Source organism: Phragmites australis, chromosome 1 (genome assembly GCF_958298935.1).
Source record: "Phragmites australis chromosome 1, lpPhrAust1.1, whole genome shotgun sequence".
NCBI lineage: Eukaryota > Viridiplantae > Streptophyta > Magnoliopsida > Poales > Poaceae > Phragmites > Phragmites australis.
Window position 1 is genome coordinate 21,039,876 of NC_084921.1, and position 9,555 is coordinate 21,049,430.

General features: G+C 42.5%; 1 pseudogene; it reads right to left on the reverse strand.

The window, feature by feature from the left end:
• Positions 1-1,809: 1,809 nt before the first annotated feature.
• On the reverse strand, positions 1,810-8,314 carry LOC133883413 (phenylacetaldehyde reductase-like; annotated as a pseudogene).
• Between the last annotated feature and the right edge of the window lie 1,241 nt (positions 8,315-9,555).

Below are 9,555 nucleotides of genomic sequence, written 5' to 3' on the forward strand. Positions count from 1 at the left end.
GGACTGCGGAGAGTGGTCGGGCGTGCGCGAGATATTTCCCGGAGAGACGGCGACTGGCGATGTCGTCGTCGCGCTGGAGGGGAGAAGGAAGGAGAGGCGCGCGGACGCGTGCGGGCGGATCAGCGACGCGTGGCTCAGCGGACCGTCGAGGGCGTATGAGTGCGCGCGCGTGAGTGGGCCGATACGACGCGGCGAGCTGGGCCGGGCGCAGCGCGTGGGAGAGAGGAGGCCGAGCTGGCCAGCTGGGCCAAGAAGGGAGAGGGAAGGGGAAAGCCGGCCCAGGGAGAAAAAGAAAAATGGAAGGAGGAAAAAGAAGGAGAGAAAGAAAAAGTTTTGGAATAATTCAAATTTGGAGAATTTGAATTTGGTTTTGACTTTGGATTCAACAACTCTATTTTGAATATTTGAACTTGGATCTCAAGATTTTCAAGACGATTTGAACCAAAGGATCCAACTAAATTTTGGATTTGCGCTGAATAGAATCTAAAAGTATAATTGAGAGTGAGATTTGTACTAATTGGCAGGCTTAAACTCAGGATGTTACACTCGCCATGGCACGCATCCGCGTGTACGATGTTGGATTACGGCCGACACAATATTCCATGCCAGGGAGACCTTAGGTTTGATGCTCGCTGGCGACTTCACCGAGCCTACTTTGGCCATGTCGGACGAAGTCTCCAGAGCCGCTTCCGCCTGCAAAAGTTCTTCCGCCGTGAACCCTGCCTCCGCCGCCGAACGCAAATCGGCTTTTAACCCGCATATCGACTTGCTTAGGTCACAACGTTCTACAGATCGGTGTTCTCATTTTAAATTATCGGTTCCTGACTGATACCCGCATATTTATGTTCAGATTGATTCGTTTTTGATATCCCGACATTCTCGAGTTCGTACTCATTTACTACTTTCCCGTTTTTGATTTCGTTTTCGAGAAAAAATATGAAAATAAAAATAGTTAGGGATTTTTCCGGACCGTTCCTGTTCTTTTGGTCCTTATTTGTACACCCACACCCTTTCGTGAATACAAACGACCCAGGGCAGAAGAGCAGCCGAAAAAAAATCGATTTGGGCCCACTGCGAATAAGCACTGACGGCACGGACCCATCTCTGTTAATCAGCGCAGAAGTAGGATCTGAAACTGCGTTTAGTTTTGAATTTTGAGAATCGTCTTCTTCCTTCGATTTTGCCATGGCTGAACTGTCGACCTCTGCACAAGGCACCATGTCCCTGAGTCTTGCTGGTGGCCGGGAGCAAGCAATCAAGCGGTGGTCATTGACAATCACATCTCCCGTCGTGGCCGGCTGTAACCTTCTGGACTACGGGAGCGAACCTCGCCATGGCACGCACCCGCGTGTACGATGTTGGATTACGGCCGACACAATCTTCCGTGCCAGGGAGACCTTAGGTTTGATGCTCGCCGGCGACTTCACCGAGCCTACTTTGGCCATGCCGGACGAAGTCTCCAGAGCCGCTTCCGCCTGCAACACTTCTTCCGCCGTGAACCCTGCCTCCGCCGCCGAACGCAAATCGGCTTTTAACCCGCATATCGACTTGCTTAGGTCACAACGTTCTAGCTTCAAACTTGTCAACCGGTTTATTCGACTGCCCAGGGAGGCAGGGATATTTCACGTTATCCATCCAACTTGATTTCTAAGACTACCGAGAAACGATTATATATAGCTCAGGCCCATGAAAATAAAGCAGATCTGCAAATTACAGCATGCCTCCGTTTATTTCAGATCACCCTACAGACTAAAACTATGTGTATCTTGTCAAGTGCAAAGTTTTGTGCATGCCACTACTGAAGCAATGTCAAGTATTTGCTTTCTTCTGTTTCACAGATTGCTGGAGTAAAAAAGTTACAAATCCCTTCTCTTTCAAGCTTCTTATCTTCTCCCTTGATACCTGGTAGGTTGGGACAAATGGCTTGTCATCTGCACACCTGCAAAGACGAATGCGCTGTTAGTTTCTTATTCATTGTGCAAGCTACAAGTGTAAGCAGTAGTTTATTCCCTCTATGATCTGAATGATCATTGAGGAACTAACCCTGACACCGCTGACAATAGTTTTATTGATATTCTCTGGCGTGACAGGAAAACATTTAATCCCTCAAAAACATATAATAAACAAAAAACACAGCAAGAATGATTTGTTCCAAACAAATAATATTTGTAAAATGTGTTGCATTTGCTAACTGCAAACCCACAAGGCATCACATGGGATGGTTTTGGCAGAGAATATCAACTTGTCCGGAGGAGGAATGGTGGGATACATCTCGCAGATGTTGATAAGTTCCGAGTGGTGAACAATTCTTTCAACCATGCAATATCTTCCATCTGCTGAAGGAACTTCATATGGAAGCATATCTTTAACATTTACTCACCCAAAGCTGGAGTTAGGATATGTAGCTGATGACCCTGCAAGAAAATGAGAAGGATTTTGCAGTACATCTCTTCAATTTCTTGTTCAGAGCACAGACAGAAATACTGCGCGGTTGCATGTAAAAGCATACTACTATATTTGTTTTTCTCAGCCATAAGCATCTACTTGGATCATATTTTTCATAAATCACCCAAACACACTCACTGCAAGATGCATATATGCTTATAACACTGGCTTGGAATCAAGATAGTATATAATTTATAACATTAAACATTAATACAAGTGTTCAGAGAAATGGGAACGAAAACAATATCAGAACAGTAGGGAAGGTGCCATAGGCCTTAAAAATATTAACGGTTGTTGTAAGTGCTAGTGCTATTGCTATAAGCTTACGGAGCCATTGAGCTTAGGGGTAACACATTCCAAGCCAACATAATGTAGTCATCATATCCACTAATCCACATAATCACAAAGCTTAGGAGAATTTCTGGTTGACTAAGTTGTAGTTGACCTGTGGCTTTAGGACACATGACTATTAAGAGAATAGTTAATTAAGACTTAAGACTTGCGGCAGGTTCCAGAAAAAAAGGGTAAAAGATAACATAAGCTCAGTGCAATATTATGCAGGTTTATATTCTGTGAACTACTGTCCTTACAGGCATTTTCTCATTAGAATGCAAAATTTGTGTACATACACATCACATTGTGCGAGACAGAATTCAAGTAGACAGTCTGGGAATTCACACAACTGCCAGTAGTTCTAGATGCAACATCAGTTTGATTTGTCTGTGCAACTTGCAATTCTTTCACACTTATATCTGAAAGTCAAATCATCTCCTGAAGCAAAGAAGGGTATTTTGGTAATTTGCATTGGACATTCGTAAATCCTTTCGTTTCTTTTCGGTGGTTAGACATTGTCAAATCGAGTCATTATATGGGTAGTTAGACACAGCTGACAACAGTTTCTTCATATGGCAATTGATCGTCAGTTTTAATATTTAAAAGTTTCAAGTAGTAAATTATAAAATTTGCTCTGATGACTCAATTCATTATGGAAAACTGAGAAGGACTCTGCTTTCTGAAAGCAACTTGGCTATATGGACCAATCAATTCAACCCAGTTTCAGTCTACCTGGCCATCCATTGTACACACAAGTTTTTTTACAAAAAGAATCAGGTGTTAAGAGAGAGTACACTGGGTCAATGGTTGTTCAGTCTGTGGGAAGCGACCACCAAGATATTTAGTGCATATACGTAACCTGATAGTGCTATAACAAGTAAAAATCTAACATAAATTCAGCACCGATGCAATCGTGTGCCAGCTTGTCGACAAGATATGATCGTATCTGTAAAGATAACCATCCACAAGCATACTCTAATCGCAGCACTGAAAATTCCTACATGAATTTGGAAAAAAAAGAACTTTTTAATGTGACCTTGATTTTTATCTCGCAAAATGGATATGATTCAAAAAGTCCACTGTCCTTAAAAGTTATTTTCTCAAACAAACAACAAATCCAAAAACGATGTGGGTGCAAGAATTTCTACTGTACATACAGGTCACTTAGGGAAATTTAGTCCGTCAAGACACGTACCATTGATTTGCTTCAGGATTGCTTCAGCACTAGTATTTAATGTAGGCTGCAGCAGGGGACCGATAACCATTGTTGGGTTTATTGTAACTATTTCACGTCCATTAGTCCTTGAGAACTTCCAAGCGTCTTGGACAAAATATACCATTGATGCAGAAGAATGACCAGTTGGAAAAGAGATGATAATACAAAGTGCATAGATACTCCAAGTTCAGGTACCAATATTTAAATTGAAAGTAAAAGAGAAAGCGGAAGTAAACTTCCTGAGATCATTGATACAGAACGATAAAATAAAGCAAAAAACCTTTGCTGTCATATTCACTTGCCAAATCATAAATCAGATTAACAAATGTTGGAATAACTCTCTCATCAAGAAGCAATACTAACTACGACTGAACTCAGTAGTCAGTATAAAGATATACTGCTACTGACAATAGGAGCATCAGTTACATGGGATCAATGTGAACTGGAAATCGCTTCAACATTCACCAAAACAGTGTTGTCTCTGCACAATTTCTTGACTAACCAATGGACCCATGCAGAGGTTATTCTGTTGTTTAATAGGAAAGAAGCCAAACAACCAAAGTACTATGCATCAATTAACAAGCCATGAGAAGCAATCATTATTTATGGCAGAATGAAGGTATATTACCTGATTCTTTTCACAAACTTCTGGATCAGAAAACCATGTCTCATCAACTATGACATCAGAAGTTCTTGGCTTCCCGTTGTAGGTAAAAGCCACCATGGGTGATGTTACAACCACTATATTAATAGAAGCTTTCTTGCATGAACCAAGAACATTAAGTGTTCCCTTGACTGCTGGGTCAAGTAACTCAGCCTGAAGGACACACATATAAAACAAACAAATATAGAATAGAACTCCTAAGATAACTAATAAAAATTGCAACTTCAAGAAAAGTTTATGGTCGACATGCGGGTCCAATTCAACAAGGTGAAATCACAAGATAGATTGTGGAGTACCTCAATTCATAAACGTTTAGTCTGCCCAAAAATTGTAAATCCTATTCTGAAATTCACTACTGCTTTGTTTGATTTTTTATTTTACTTATCTAATTTTTTTTTGGAATTTACTTGTTGGGAAAAAATAGAGGTGGGGCTTACATGCAAAAAGGAATAAATAAGTAGGACTGTGCATGGACAAATCCCAAGAGAGAATTTGGGATTAGAAAAGGCAATCCCTAACAAAATGAGTGATTAATAAAGCAGTACTAAGAACACAATGAAGTACAATGCTCCAACATATCGACCAAGGGAATGGCTGATTGCAAAAACCTGAAGGACATGTTAGTCCCTAGTCACAGAAGAACAGTACATATACTAAAGTGAACCACAGTAGCTCAATATACATGAATACTTGTATACCCTCATGACACCTTGCATCTTAAAGGGAGTATGGAGCCAACATGCGATAAACCTAGCAACATATGACATCTGTTGTTTGCATCAAGTGGTGATAATATAAACCTTAGGATCCTTGACGTTATGATAAAAGGGAGAGGGCGTATGGAAGACACATTCACAGCCATCAATTACAGCATCAAAAGAGCCCTCTTCCAGCAGGCTTTCTTTAAACAAGTGCAGCCTATCCTTTTGTTTTATTAATATCTTTCTGCTGCGTATGAAAACTCTGCTAGTAAGTACAAACTGGAATCGTGAATATGGTATGTAATATAAGTTAAAGTCTTCGCACTCTATTTATATCAGGATTGCCATAATTGCTATCGTTTTAATCGAATGGTGCTGCAATGGATGTTTTTAGATAATTGTTAGCCCTCGACACGTCAAATGACGGGTGTGTGCTAGCTCTTATCTTTGTAGACAGCCGGTATTGTCGATTAAGCCAAGTGTGATTTGGACGGGTCTGACAGCGTAGTATCAGAGCCAAGGTTGATAGAGTTAACCATAGCTTAGTTAGTAAGTGGGTTAAAATAAAATTTGATAACTTCATTAATTTAACTCATTAATTGAAGCTAAAATCCAGAAATTAGCATGGTAGCTCTATTTTATTCCTTCTCTATCCTAGAGCTATTCTCGTCTTGCTGTTGAACCCTTAAAATTAGAGAAAATTTGCTCTCTAAACTTACCTCCTTTCTTTGATTGGTTAAGGATGGCTATGAGTATGTTCGTGCATCTCGATGCTTATTTAAGGAGTTACATCTTATCTAATCCTTGATCTAATATTTCCATGGTATCTCACTTGCCATTGGTCCTCCCTATCTCAATTCATGCTTTCTCTCTTCTATGGGGCAATGGTGGGATCAACCGACAAAGAGGAAACGTGATGAAGGGTAAAAAGGAGCACGTCTCACATGTTAAGGAAATTAGGTCAATAAGTGAAGCTAGTCAAACTTGAGGAACATGAAGTAGCTAAGTAATCGCAAACTTGTAGAACGATTACTATGCTATATTATGCCCTATATGTAATGGCCTTAAGCTTGCTAGGTTTTGTGGGAAGTATCGAATTGTGACTGACGTATCGATTAGGATCATAAGCATATGCATACCTCTCATTGTGCATGCATATCTATTGTGTAAGAATGATTCGTCCATACACATACATGTCATTATATTCATCCCCCTTGTTGTTTGGAATTCCTTATCTATTCCTACTCTGCATCACATCCCGATGTCAACAACTTTGGATGGATGACATGATGAGGACCCGCAACAATCCTAGGAACCACAACCCGGAAGGCTCAAGTGAGCAGAACCCACTCACACTACCCCTTTCTTTTATAGGAATCTAGTATTCCTAAAATCTTTAGATATGTGCACAATCACCCTCACATCTCCTGGTTACTTGGGGACCATCCCCCACCTTTTTCTCTCATGAATATGAGTAGAAGTTATTACTTTGCCATGTCAGTGAACTGAGATGAGAAATGATGATGACACCAATAGCACTCACACAACATCCACTTGTTTATATTGTAGAATCCTTGTTAAAGGATTAACTTGTCTAGATAAATATGATACTAAGAAACCTGAGAGTTTTTCGAGACCTGACAAATATGTCCTTACAACACCTCTAGTCGATGCCATTATCATTCCATCAATTGAACTCCTAAATTCCTCACTCTCTTCCCAAACTTCACCCAAATTTGTGGCAAGATTATTTTTAGTAGAGGGGGGGGGGGGTTGTAACATCCCAAAATTCTTAAACAGGTATTTAAGCATTCATGAGTATCATTAGTATCATAATTGAAGATTTGAGCAAGTAATATAATGCATTTAAATTTAAACAGGAATTGTTAACTTTAATAGTAAGTGATGCTTTGTGAAGGAACTCACATTTTTGCTATGCAACTTAGGGTTGGAAATAATCTTAGAAATTTTTTAATAGCATGTGATTTTAGTTAATTTCCCAGATTTTTAGGATTTAAATTGAAGCCTTAAAAATTAAAGCAAATTATAAAAGTTGAAAACTTTGAAGAATTTTAATTTAAATTTGTCTCAGGCTTTTTTGAGCCCAATAAATTGAATTGGGTTGCATATAATTTACAGTATCCCACAAAAATTGTCCTATAAATTTTGGAGCTTAGGAAGGCCTGCAATTGGATCAGACAAGGAAAGGGGATATTTTTCATATAGGTCACTATTCATGGCGGTTACTGTTCATCCATCGCCTTTCTTGTCCCTTGCTGGCCACGGCTGCCACAGAGCTGCTTTGAGATAGGCTGGCATAGCTTTCCTTAACCGAGCAAGGCCGGCAGTCGCCTTGTCCCTCCCCTGCCTTATCTCTCTCCTCTCTCTCACTCATCACTCTCTCTTCTCCCTCCCACTTGGTTGAACATAGAGCAGAGCACAGGCACAGCTAGAGATGGCAATGGGCCCCCGAAACCCGAAACCCGACGGGTAATTACTCCATTAGGAGCCGGGTATGGGCCACTTCTCATACTCGCGGGTCTATTAATGAGGAAAATCGTCACTCGTCGGGTGGAGAGGGTACGAGTCCGTTCTCCTACTACCCGTACCCGTGTACCCATGGGTCCTCAATCTCCCAGGCCACCAGCAAATCTGGCCCACCTAGGCCCAACTAACCCGATTAGTCCACATTACCCTCCCGGCCACCCCTCCCAACCGCCTCTAAGCCCCTCTCACCTGTCGTCCACCCCTACCAGCTGCCTCTCTCGGCCGCCGCCCTCCCAGCCGTCTTCGCCCCTCCCAAGCACCGCCGTCGTCGCCCCTCTTCGCCGCCGATGCCGCCTCCTCCATCACCCTCCTCGACCGTAGCCCCCTCTGCCGCCCCTCCCAGCCACCGCCTCCTCCTCCATCGACCAACCCTATCGCTGCCTCTTCTGCCACCTCCTCCTCTTCCATTGACTCCCCCGACAGCCGCCGCCGCTGCCTCTGAAGGGTTGCGGGTAGGCTACGCTAGCACAAAATAAATTTTCTCTACCGCATTCAACCAGAAAGCCATGCGAGTAGGGGATCATGAATCGTTACCACTTGACGAGCAGTGCAGCGGAAGAAGAGTTGGAGCAGACCAATCCAAAGTCGTGCGCGTCAAGTAGTCGATCGTCAACCTCGTCCCGAGCACGTCCCGAGCACCTTCCGAGTACTCACGAGTACGTCCCGAGTAGATCAGCACTGCAATAGCAGCAACGCCTCTACGGTATCCACACGTACAAGGATGGAATCTCCGTGCGCCGGTGTGCTAGCACCGCGCGCCCGGCTAGGGTTTCGAAGGGAGTTCGGGAATAGGAGGCAGCCAGGGTTTCTAAAAAACTCAATGCGCCTTGGCCCCTGCCTATTCTTATATAGAGCACGCTAATGGGCCTTTAATCAACATTAAAGCCCATTATGACTCTAAACCCTAATGGTCCTTTAATCAACATTAAAGCCCATTAGCAGATCCAATCCGCAAACTCGATCGCCTCTAGGGCATATTACCAACAATCTCCCACTTGCACTAGAGTCAGCACAAGTTTTATATTCCATCCCCTTAAATGTGTGACCCGTTAGGTTCATGTGTAAACGGCCGCTATCCGGAAACCCTTTTCCGAATTGCAAGTCAATAGCGGTACCTAGCAGGACATATTGACTCCCGAATGCACACAAAGATCATATCGGCTGAACCTTGATATACTCATGCACCAATCCCTTTACCACACGATACCAGTCAAGCTCAAGGCGAGATTCGTGCCACCCTTGTGATAGCTCGACCATTCACTCGATCAAGTAGTGGATTCACCATGATTAACTCTTTAATCACATTGGCATGGCCATGCACTTTCCAATCCAACTACCTCGAGGGGCCCAGAGATATCTCTCCCGTTATTTAGGAGGGGTAAATTCCATCTTGATCACTCACATCCCACGACATGTTTCATAACATACCCGAAAGCAACCTTTATAACTACCCAGTTACGGAATAGCGTTTGGAAGCTCCTAAGTGTGTTACTACACATTCTGGAATCAATGATGATCTCAGTTCAAAGGATTCTGTAGGTACACCATTTGAGATAACAACTGATGGCACATTAAAAATAACAATCCCAGCAGTATCTCAGGGTGGGTCTATCCAACATCATGTTCTCTAACATGTGTCCACATTACTG